Genomic DNA, 13,192 nt, shown 5'->3' with positions numbered 1-13,192 from the left:
AGCCAAGGCTCTCTGTGACCTTTTTGAAATGGAATTTTGTCTGAGACTCAGAGAAGGTAAAGGTCTCCGTTATCAACGTGTGACCTTGAAGATGTGCCCTGACCTCTAAAGACTTCTCTGTGAAAATATGTAGACTAGGGTTTGCAGTGACAACTTCAGACAAAAACTCTATCTCATCACCAAGATTAGTGCAATTACCTTTCCTGGGAACCAGAGATGACCTCTGTAAGCCCTCCCCTCTGAGAGCACAAGGAACTTTGTTCCTTACCTGACAGGTCACACATGGGAAACACGGCTGGACAATGACACTCAAGCCTAGAGTCCTTACCCACATATTTACCAGTTCAGATCCACCTGTCTCTGGAAGACTTTCCCCTCCACTGAATTTCATGAAAATACCCTAGGGTATGCGGTACTGAAACTTGGGCATTTGACATTAGTTTGGTGAATTCTATAGTAAATATTCTATCTCCATGGATGTGGGTAACAGAAGAGCCCGCAGCTGGGAGGGTTTGTAAATCAGATAAATCTGGACTCTCTTCTTAGAAACTGAACCAGTGGGCTGACCTGTGGGACAATAGAGGGAAAGAGACAGACCTAACATCTGGAGCCAGGCGAGCTCCTTACCTGCCAGGTGGTCTCTGGGCCTTTTGTCCAAACAGATCCAGAAGGACCTTCCTCACCCTCAGGAGAATTATGAATATTGACGAAATTGATACATTTTTATTTACAGAGAATAATTCATAGGCTTGTAGACATCTACGTGGGTGTGTACAGGTTGCCAGGATATGCTCATACATACAATATAAATAATTATATTTTGTGGAAAGAAAACAAAAAAGCTTTTAAATTGGTCGGTATTGTTTGCCACAGATGTGTCAGGTCTCTAGATCATGTTATGATGCTGGAGGTAAAACTTCCCAACAATGTCATGGAGACAAAACGCAAAAGAGTAAAGATTCAAGTGAGATTCCCTTGAAAATCACCAGTAATGAACAGGCCAAAAGAAATCACCCACTATGGAAAGAGTGGTCATTAAATGAAACAGCAAATTCCACGTTGAGAAGAGAGGGAAGTTCCATCTGACAGCTCATTTTCACCTCTGTGAAGACTTCAGAGCACAGACTAAGAGCAGAGAGTGAACTTAGAGCAAGCGGGAGCCAGGTGTTTAAGGAGAATGGAGAGTGAGCTGGAGTCCCTGTGAGCCATTCAGAAAAGCAGCAGTGTGCCAGGGTGCATTGAGTCCTCCTGAGTTAAGAGGTGCTGACTATACACCAGTTTCACTGCCCTCATTGTGTTTTGCTCCTCCAGATTCTTGGATGTCCAGATTTCAGCACGTGGAGGATTGATGAAACTCATCATGACTAGGAACTTTTCCATGAAGATGTAGGTAACAATATGGGTATAGTTAAATTTAGGTTGTGAAAATAATATTATCCAAATAGTCAAAGTCAGATCTATTAATTTATCTTTCTTTTTTATTTTACAGACAGACTTGTTCTGTTGCCCAAGCTGAAGTACAGTGTCTATTAATTTTATAGCATAAGGAATGATCAGCCCAATTTATGTAGTCATGTTATCTCCATCAAGGATTTAGGTCTATGTTCACCAGGAATATTCATCTGATATTTTGTTTTGTCATTATGTCTCTTCCTGATTTTGTGTGCCAGGAAGACACAGTAGAAAAAGGACAGGCTTTTCAATAGTGGTGTAAAAACCGGGCATCCATATGCAAAAGAAATAAAATTAGGCCTTCTCTAACCCATGTGCTTAAACCATTAAGCAACATACCTGAAAGTGGCAACTCAAATGACATGGAGGAAAAAAAACCTTCCTGCCATTGATTTGGAAGTGACTTCTTTGAATTTAATACCAACGCACAGGAACAACTATGTGCAATTATGTATCTGACAAGAAGTTCTATCCAAATATATAAATAACCCATACAACTCAGTAGCCACTAACAAATGACCTGATTTTTTAAAAAAGGGCGAAAACCTGGAGAGATTGTTTTTCAGAAGACTCACACATGGCTAACAGAAAATGAAAAGGTTCTTAACATTCCTAATTATCAGGGGGATTCAAATCAAAGTCCCAATGAGATATCACCACATACAAGTTAATATGGCTATTATCAGAAATATAAAAGGTGACAAATGTTGGCAAGAATGTGGGGAAAACGGTATATGTTGTCGTAGGATTGGTTACTCAATAAGTTGAAAATAAAGCTATCATAAAATCTGGTGATCCCATTTCTTGTTATATATTCCAAGGAAATAAAACTATTTTGCCAAAGACATGTTCATTGCAAGATTATTACTAATAGTGTAGATTTGTAAAATAATTTAATGACTGTAAGTTGATGAATGTATAAAGAAAATGTGTATACATAAGACTGAATTTTATTCAGCTTTGAAAAGGAGGAAATTCTGACATTTGCAACAACGGGGTAGGCCTGGAGGACATGCTGCTAAGTGGAGTAAGCCAGATTAAGAAATAAATGCCGCCATCTGTTTCTGAGTAGGATAAAAGATTCAAGCCCTGAAAGCAGAGTGTAGAGTAGTGGGTCCCAGGACCTGGAGGAGAGGGAAACTGGGTGATGCTGGTTAAACTGTACAGAGTTTCTGTTGTGCAGGTTGAATAAGTCTTAGAGATCTAATGTACAGGAATGTTCCTATAGTTAATATTGTATTTTAAAAGTGATTTCTGCTAAAAGGGTAGATCTTAGGTGTTCTAATTGGACACAAACACATGCAGTAAATTTTAAAAAACAAATAAAATGGTAGCTCTGTGAAATGATAGATATACACATTACCTTGACCATGATGATTGTTTTACAATGTATATCTGATACGACTTGGATCTGTGTCCTGGACCAAATCTCATGTTGTATTAGAATCCTCAATGCTGGAGGTGGGACCTGGTGGGAGATGATTGGGTCACGGTGTGGGTCTTTCATGAATGGTTTAGCACCAACTCCTGGTGCTGTTCTCATAATACCGCGTGAGTTCTCACAAGATCTTGTTGTCTAGCAGTGTGTAGACACCCCCCTCCCTTCCTATGGCTTCTGCTCTGGCCATGTGACGTGCCTGTTCCCCTTTTTCTTCTGCAATGATTCTAACTTTCCTGAGTCTTGCCAGAAGGAGAAACCACTACACTTCCTGTACAGCCTGCAGAAATGTGAGCCAATTAAATATCTTCTTTTTTTGTTTTCAAATTACTCAGTCTCAGGCATTTCTTTTTAGCAGTGTGAGAATGGACTAATACGACATCAAAACATCAAGTGGGGCACCTTAAATATACGCTTTAAAAATATTCTATTATACCTCAATACAACTGAATAAAATTAAATTTACTCTTACAACAAAGAAATGCATAGTTCATATTTCTCAATAAAAATGAGACAATGTAGAAAACTTACATTAAGATATTTGTAACACTTTTGCTTACAATATTCATAAACTGGGAACAAACTTAAAGTCCATCAACAGAAAAACAGGTCAGTATATTCTCATTTATTTACTTAATGGGCTGACTCCGATATAAAATCTCTGTCCTTCCTCTTTCTGTCTCTCTCTCCATATACACAAGAAAACTTTGAGGTTTCACATCAGAGTCAGTCCATTAACTGAATAAATGGCAATATGTTGATCTAATTTTATACATTAAATAGCATGAATACACCTAAAAATAGCAAAGTATTCCTACCAAAAAAAAAAAAAAGTTATAGTGCTAGATTCCATTTTATCTGAGGTTCAAACCAGAAAACCATGGTCCAGTGCCCAAACATTCCATGCAGGAGTTGACCACAGGCACAGAGAAAGACCTATGCTGAGGGGATGGACTTGCTTTTCAGGTTACCTTAGCTGTTGGGGACAAAGGTATTCACAATTTCCAGAAACTCTGTAATGATACATTTTAGGACTATGCATTTCTTATTGTATGTAAACTTTATCTCATAAAACAAGGAATAAAAAAGTATAAAATAGTTTAAAATTCAGTAAATAATAAAAATATGAACATATCCTATATATGAACATTACCAAATGAACTAATAAAGTACATTCAAATATGCCTACTAAAATTAAATTCCAGAAACCAAAAGGAAAGAGTAACATCTGTAACTTAAAAATTAATAAGCATACATTTCATAGAGAAGAAAACAGTAGTCAAGACATATGTGGAAAATGAATACTTTTTTCCAAATGTCTTTACATTATTTATATAATATTTTAACCTGTGTCATAAATATACATTACTATTATTTTGTGTGATATTACAACTGTGAACAACTTTTAAAGAGAAAAGGATATTTTGAGAGCATGTGAACTAAATTGAATTTACTTTCAATGTTGGTCCAACGATTATACCTCAAAGTTCTAATAATACCCTAGTTTTGAGTGGATCTTTGGGAAAATTAACTTTAAGAGAAAACTTAATGCAAATCAAAACCACAATGAGATACCATCTCATGCCAGTTAGAATGGCGATCATTAAAAAGTCAGGAAACAACAGATCCTGGAGAGAATGTGGAGAAATAGGAACGCTTTTACACTGTTGGTGGGAGTGTAAATTAGTTCAACCATTGTGGAAGACGGTGTGGCGATTCTTCAAGGATCTACACTAGAAATACCATTTGATCCAGTGTAGGATTTGATGAGATTTTTCTTCAAATAGCCTGATTAATCCTTTCCTATTTAATTCATAGTATGCCCACCTCTTTTCTTTTTTCTCTTTTTTCTTTCTGCCTTTGTTACCTGCTTAGACACGCCACAGGACCAGGCTTATCAGCACCAGTTCACTTTCCTTTCCTTATTTGGAAAGGAGACTAGCTCTCTAGCTCATTGCAGCCACCTCTTCCTCTTGTCCCCACTCTCCCTTACGTGCCCACCTCATCAAAAGAAAGTTCAAATATCTAGCCAGCAAGACTGGTTCAGATTGTGCGACCCAACTCTGGCCAATGGGGAAAGGGTACAGGGGCAGGACTTGCATCAGGAATAAAAGCTCTCGTGACCCTTTGTACAGGTGTGCTCTCACGGCGACTGGTCAAGGAGAATCACCCCTCTGCACACAAGTAAAATTACTTTGCTAAGTCTCCTTTGTTTAAGTGTTCAATTTAAGGCTTAAAATAAGATTTTAAGCCTTATTCACAAGGCCCAGCAATCCCATTACAGGGTATATACCCAAAGATTGTAAATCATGCTACTATAAAGACACATGCACATGTATGTTTATTGCAGCACTATTAACAATAGCAAAGATTTGGAACCAACGGAGATGCCCCTCAGTGTTAGACCCGATAAAAACAGTGGGGCGTATATACACCATGGAATACTATGCAGTCATAAAAAGAAATGAGATCATCCTGGCGTGGTGGCTCATGCCTGTAATTCCAGCACTTTGAGAGGCCGAGGCGGGTGGATCACAAGGTCAGGAGATTGAGACCATCCTTGTTAACACGGTGAAACCCCGTCTCTACTGAAAATACAAAAAAATTAGCCAGGTGTGGTGGCAGTCCCCTGTAGCCCCAGCTACTCTGGAGGCTGAGGCAGGAGAATGGTGTGAACCCAGGAGGCGGAGCTTGCAGTGAGTAGAGATCACGCCATTGCACTCCAGCCTGGGCGACAGAGCCAGACTCCCTCTCAAAAAAAAAAAAAAAAAAAAAAGTATGAGTTCATGTCCTTTGCAGGGACATGGATGAAGCTGGAAACCATCATCCTCAGGAAACTATCACAGGAACAGGAAACCAAACACTGCATGTTCTCACTTATAAGTGGTAGTTGAACAATGAGAAAATATGGGCACAGGGAGGGGAACATCACACATCGGGGCTTGTTGGGGTGTGGGGGGAAAGGGGAGAGGTAGCATTAGGAGAAATACCTAATGTAAATGACGGGATGATGAGTGCAGCAAACTACCATGGTGCATGCATACTTACGTAATAAACCTGCACGTTCTACACATGTATCCCATAACTTAAAGTATAATAAAAATAAATAAATAAATGAAAATAATCTGTAATAAAGAGACATACGCATTCCATATCAGAAATAAATTGAAAATATGTAATACATATAAAGTCCTGAAAAGAAACCTTGAACCATAGGAAGAGTTTCATATGTAGTAGGTTGTAACATATTTATTGTTAAAATTATTACTTTTATGTTGTTTTGAAAAAAAACTAAAGCTAAGAAAATGAAGTGTTTCTGTGTTTATTGGGTAAAACAACACCATGTTGAGAAAACTGAAGAGCCCTGTAATCCTGAGGAGGTGGCTTAATCCAAGGAGAGAGATGCTCCAGGTACTGTGGACACACACGGTTTGCCCTCTTCTACCCATCTAGGAGCTATTTCCTCAAGCCTTCAGAGACAGGAGTATGGATGAGTTCCTCGGGACAATTCAATCAGATCTGGATATTCAGGACTTGAACTCAGCTCTGCACCAAGAGGATCTAATAGACATCTACATAATTATCCACCCCAAATCAACAGAATATACATTCTTCTTAGCACCACATCACATTTATTCTAAAATTGAGCATATAATTGGAAGTAAAACACTCCTCAGCAAATGCAAAAGAATGGAAATCACAACAAACAGTCTTTCAGACCACAGTGCAATCAAATAAGAACTCAGGATTAAGAAATTCACTCACTAATACACAACCACATGGAAACTGAACAACCTGCTCCTGAATGACTACTGGGTAAATAACAAAATCAAGGCAGAAATAAATAAGTTTTTTGAAACCAGTGAGAAGAAAGACACAACTTACCACAATTTCTGGGACACAGCTAAAGCAGTGTTTAGAGGGAAATTTACAGCACTGAATGCTCACAGGAGAAAGCAGGAAAGATCTAAAATTGACATCGCAATTAAAAGAAGTAGAGAAGCAAGAGCAAATAAATTCAAAACTAACAGAAGACAAGGAATAGCTAAGATCAGAGCAGAACTGAAGGAGATAGAGACACGAAAAACCTTTCAAAAAATCAATGAATCCAGGGGCTGATTTTTTGATAAGATTAACAAAATAGACCATTAGCCAGACTACTAAAGAAGAAAGAGAAAATAATCAAATAGACACAATAAAAAAATGATAAAGGGGATAAAACCACTGATTCCACAGAAATACAAACTATCATCAGAGAATACTATAAACATCTCTACACAAATAAATTAGAAAACCTACAAGAAATGGATAAATTCCTGGACACATACACCCTCCCAAGACTAAACCATGAAGAAGTCGAATCCCTGAATAGAACAATAACAAGTTCTGAAACTGAGGCAGTAATTTATAGCCTACCAACCAAAAAAACCCAGCACCAGATGGATTCACAGCCGAATTCTACCAGAGGTACAAATGGGAACTGATACTATCCCTTCCGAAACATTGCCAAACAATGGAAAAACAGGGAATCCTCACTAACTCATTTTATGAGGCCAGTATGATCCTGATATGAAAACCTGGCAGAGATACAACAAAAAGAAAAATTTCAGGCCAATATTCCTTGATGAACACTGATGAAAAAATCCTCAATAAAAATACTGCAAACCAAATCCAGCAGCACATCAAAAGCTTTGACCAACACAATCAAGTCAGTTTTATCCGTGGGATGCAAGGCTGCTTCAACATACACACAAATCAATAAATGTAATCTATCACATAAACAGAAACAATCACAAAAACCACGATTATCACAATAGATGCAGAAAAGACCTCTGATAAAATCTGACACCTCTTCACGCTAAAAACTCAGTAAATTCGGTATTGATGGAACATATCTCAAAATAATAAGAGCTATTTATGACAAACCCACAGCCAATATCATAATTGAATGGGCAAAACTGGAAGCATTCCCTTTGAAAATTGGTACAAGACAAGGATGACCTCTCACTATTCCCATTTAACATAGTATTGGAAGTTCTGGCTAGCAATCAGGCAAGAGGAAAGAAATAAGCATATTCAAATAGGAAGGGAGGAAGTCAAATTCTCTCTTTGGAGATGACATGATTGTATATTTAGAAAATCCTTGGCTGGGCTGTGGCTCAAGCCTGTAATCCCAGCACTTTGGGAGGCCGAGACGTGGTGGATCACTTCAGGTCAGGAGATCGAGACCATCCTGGCTAACACAGGAAACCCCCATCTCTACTAAAAAATACACAAAAACTAGCCTCGGCCAGGTGGCGAGCCAGTCCCAGCTACTCGGGGAGGCTGAGGCAGGAGAATGGCGTGAAACCCGAGTATGAGCTTGCAGTGAGCTGGAGATCTGGCCACCAGGCTCAGCCTGGGCGACAGAGCGAGACTCTGTCTCAAAAAAAAAAAAAAAAAAAAAAGAAAAGGAAAGAGAAAAAAAAGAAAAATCCCATCATCTCAGCCCAAAATCTCCTAAGCTGATAAGCAACTTCAGCAAAGTCTCAGGGATTACAAAAATCAATGTACAAAAAATCACAAGCATTCTTATACACCAATAATAGACAAATAGAGAGCCAAATCATGAATGAACCTAATTCACAATTACCTAAAGAGAATAAAATACCTAGGAATCCAACGTACAAGGGATGTGAAGGACCTCTTCAAGGAGAATCCACAAACCATGCTCAATGAAATATGAGGACACAAGCAAATTGAAGAACATTCCATGCTGAAGGATAGGAAGAATCATCATGAAATGGGCCATACTGCCCAAGGTAATTTATAGATTCAATGCCATCCCCACTAAGCTACTAACTACCCCTTCACAGAATTGGAAAACCACTTTAAAGTTCATATGGCACCAAAAAGAGCCTGCATCACTAAGACAATCCTAAGTCAAAAGAACAAAGCTGGAGGCATCATGCTACCTGACTTCAAACTATACTACAAGGCTACAGTAACCAAAACAGCATGGTACTGGTACCAAAACAGAGATACAGACCAACAGAACAGAACAGAGCCCTCAGAAGTCATATCACTCATCCACCACCATCTGAGCTTTGAAAAACCTGACAAAAACAAGAAATGGGGAAAGGATTCCCAACAAATAAAATGGTGCTGGGAAAAGTGGCTAGCCATAAGCAGAAAGCTGAAACTGGATCCTCTCCCTTACACCTTGTACAAAAATTAATTCAAGATGGATTTAGAGACTTAAAATGTTAGGACCTAAAACCATAAAACCCTAATGAAAAACCTAGGAATACCATTCAGGACATAGGCATGGGCAAGGACTTCATGTCTAAAACACCAAAAGCAATGGCAACAAAAGCCAAAATTGACAAATGGGATCTAATTAAACTAAAGAGCTTCTGCACAGCAAAAGAAACTACCATCAGAGTGAACAGGCAACCTGCAGAATGGCAGACATTTTCTGCAATCTACTCACCTGACGAAGGGCTACTACTGAGAACCTACAAAGAACTCAAACAAATTTACAAGAAAACAAACAATCCCATCAAAAGTGGGTAAAGGATATGAACAGACATTTCTCAAAAGACATTTATACAGCCAACAGACACATGAAAAAATGCTCATCATCACTATCCATCAGAGAAATGCAAATCAAAACCACAATGAGACACCATCTCACACCAATTAGAATGGCAGTCATTAAAAAGTCAGGAAACAACAGGTGCTGGAGAGGATGTGGAGAAATAGGAACACTTTTTCACTGTTGGTGGGACTGTAAACAAGTTCAACTTTCCATTGTGAAGACAGTGGTGGTTCCTCAGGGATGAAGTAGAAATAACATTTGACCCAGCAATCTCACACAGTACATATTCTCAGTTGATTATAAATCATGCTGCCATAAAGACACATGCACACGTATGTTTATTGCGGCATGATTCACAATAGCAAAGACTTGGAACCAACCCAAATATCCATCAATGACAGATAGGATTAAGAAAATGTGGCACATATACACCATGGAATACTATGCAACCATAAAAAAGGATGAGCTCATGTCCTTTGTAGGGACATGGATGCAGCTGGAAACCATCATTCTCAGCAAAATATCACAAAAACAGAAAACCAAACACCGCATGTTCTCACTCATAGGTGGGAACTGAACAATGAGAACACTTGGACACAGGAAGGGGAACATCACACACTGGGGCCTTTTGTGGGGAGGGGGAAGAGGGGAGGGATAGCATTAGGAGATATACCTAATGTAAATGACGAGTTAATGGGTGCAGCACACCAACATGGCACATGTATACATATGTAACAAACCTGCATGTTGTGCACACGTACCCTAGAACATAAAGTATAATAATAATAATAAAAATAAAGACCAAGATCATTTACATGACCTATAAAACTTTGATCATGTTGATTGTTTCCTGCAACCTCTCTAAGCTCATTGCCATTCTTCTCTTTTCTTTCCTTAGCCATACTGGTCTTCAGTTTATCCAAATGGCCAATATTCCTCCAGCTCAGGCCTTTGTTCATGCTGTTCCCTCTTTCCGGCAGGCCACCCTCACTCCAATTCCTACCCTCTCTTCTTCATCTGGCTAACTCAAATGTATCTTTCAGAATGACACAAGGAAGGACTTCCTTGACTCTCCCCCAGTCTAGATGAGGACTCGCTGCCATAAATTCTCATAACACTTAGCATTTTTCCTTGTAACTTATTCAGGTTTTCTATGTATATAAACAACTAAAACCCTTATTGATCCAAACAATCTGCTACTGGCACAAAAAGAGCCTACCCAATGGACAGAATGACGGAGTCCTCTATGCCACCCAAAAGTATATACAGTGAACACAGTTTTCAAATGAACACAATGGGAAAAGGAAAGTTGGTTCAATAAACGATTTTGAGGAAACTGGATAACCACACACAAAAAAGTGAAATAGGACAGAATCCATGTAAATTACATTGAAGACTTAAACTCAGTTTTGAAACCACTTACTTCCCTTAGGAAACATAGGGTGAGCATATATTTTAGAAGACTAATCTATGCACACAATTTGCAAAATGTAAAATATAAAAAGAAAAAGAAAAGAAAAATTAGAAGAAAAAAACCCATAGACAATGCCATGGCTTGCAATCTTTTCCACTGTTTTCAATTGTATACAAAAGCCACCACTAATATATAAACATGTGGGACTACAGAAAACATTGGCTCTTATGTAGGGAAAAGAAAACAATGAACTAGAAGAGAAGGCACCTCACACACTGAAAGAAAACTATGGAAAATCCTGTCCTTGAAAGGGGTTGTTATAAAATATGTGCAAGAAACTAACACTACGTGGAAGAAAACAAAAACAGAAACAAAAACAAATACCCAAGCTAAGTCACAGCAAAGGACCTGAACAGACATGTCTGAAAAGTAGATGTGCAGTTGACTCATAGGTAAAAGAATAGTTTTCCAAAAGCTCTAATCCTCACGAGAATGTCAAGGAAAACTACACTGAGATACCACTTCCCTACACATAGAATGAATGTTACTGCAAACAAAAATAAAAGTTTGAAAAGGAAAGTATAGACTTGCAGAAGGGGAAACTCTTCTCCTACACTCTTGGTGGGAATATCAATTGGTACACACTCTAGGAAAAATAGCTAGAAGTTCCTCAAAGTAAGAACTCCATTTCATCTAGCCATCCCACCACTGGCTGTACATTTACAGTCAATGAAATTCCTATGTGGAAGAGATACCTCCCTTGCCCTGTGTACTGTAGTACTCACAATAGCCAAGATACGAAATATGCCTACCCGTTCATTCACTGAAGAAGGGATGAGGAAACTGCAATATGCATCCAGAACGGAGTATTCTTCAACCATAGAAATGGGTGACATCTAGTCATTTGCAGCCATGTGGAAAAACCTGAGGGACATTATGTTAAATGAAATGAGCCAGGCAGAGAAAGGCATATACTGCATAATCTCACCTATGTGGAATCTAAAACACTTGATCTCATAGAAGTAGAAAGTTCAACAGTGGCTACCAGAGGCTGGGGAGAAGAGGGGCCTGGGCAGGAATTGGTAATGGTTACCAAGTTACACTTAGAAAACTGAACTCAATCCTACCCTTCTCTTCTATAGGAGCGTGACTAGGGTTAATATTGTAGTGAATTTTCCAAATAGCTGGAAAGGATTCTGAATATCCTCTCCACAGACAAATAATACCTAGAGGACTTCACAGATGCAAAATATTGTGATTTCATCAATATGCTAGGGGTACCTATATCAAAATGGCCCCTGCATCCTCTAGTTATACACATATACTTTAGGGCAATTTCTTTAAAAAAAAAAAAAAAAAAAGGATGCCAATGATGCTAAAATTCACATGGAACCATGAAATGCCCTAAATTTCAAAAGCATTTCTGGAAATAGAAAGTATGTGGGATGCATCACTGTCCTCCATTTGAAATTATATTGAAAAGCTAGTTATCTAAACAACAGATGACTGGCATTAACCAAGACACCCAGGCCAACAGACAGAATGAGGGAGCTCAATCACAAACCCAAACTCCTTGGTAGTGTACATTTTGTAAGAACACAAAAGGCCACAATGAAGAAGGAAGAATCTATTTAATAAATTTAACAAAATTAAGATGTCCCCATATAAAATGACAAAATAGAACCCCTATTGTATAAAAGGCACAACAATCAACTCAAAATGAATTAGAGACTAATACACAAAACTTGAAACCATCAAGCTCCCCCAGTGAGAAGACACACAGTGTGGGTATATTTAGGTCAATGTAGATCTGTGTTCACACTGTACCCAAAACCAAACAAACAATACAGGGAAAACTCATGGGAGATGGATTAGGACTGAGGACTTGTGATTTTGTTTTTCTTCCCCATCAGTCCACCTACATCACAGGGAACCAAGAGAAAACAGACACACGTAGAGATGCATCCCACTCTAGAGTTTGATGCCCAAGCAGATAAAAACCATAGAAAAATAAAAATCATCTCAAGTTCTGAGAGTTTGAAAGCAAACATACATCTGATAAAAGGTTATCTTCAAAATGCTCTAAGCCACTAACACTGCTTACTGCTTAAAAGGAAAACACAAATGAGAAACTAATAACCAAACAAAATGGAGTCAAAAGAACCTGGAATAGACATTTCTGCAAAGAGACATAGCAGTAGAAACAAGTTTTAAGAACTTGGATAGCAAATCATGAGAGGAAAGATGTAAATCAAAACAACACATACATCATCTTGCTGTAATTCAAATGGATATTTATCAAAGTTAC

The 13,192-nt window shown here is 38.4% G+C and overlaps 1 long non-coding RNA gene across 2 annotated transcripts in view; it reads right to left on the bottom strand.

Annotated features, from left to right (window-relative positions):
• Positions 1-12,465, bottom strand: part of LOC108587004 — a 20,658-nt gene extending 8,193 nt beyond the window's left edge. For both annotated transcript variants that reach the window (XR_004181707.1, XR_004181708.1), the window contains exons 1-2: positions 11,697-12,465; positions 2,816-2,920 (exon numbers count right to left, since the gene is read on the bottom strand). This is a non-coding gene — a long non-coding RNA (uncharacterized LOC108587004). The remainder of the gene's footprint in view (positions 1-2,815; positions 2,921-11,696) is intronic.
• Positions 12,466-13,192: the final 727 nt, after the last annotated feature.

Source organism: Papio anubis, unplaced genomic scaffold, assembly GCF_008728515.1.
Source record: "Papio anubis isolate 15944 unplaced genomic scaffold, Panubis1.0 scaffold565, whole genome shotgun sequence".
NCBI lineage: Eukaryota > Metazoa > Chordata > Mammalia > Primates > Cercopithecidae > Papio > Papio anubis.
This window is presented reverse-complemented; position numbering and strand designations above follow the sequence as displayed.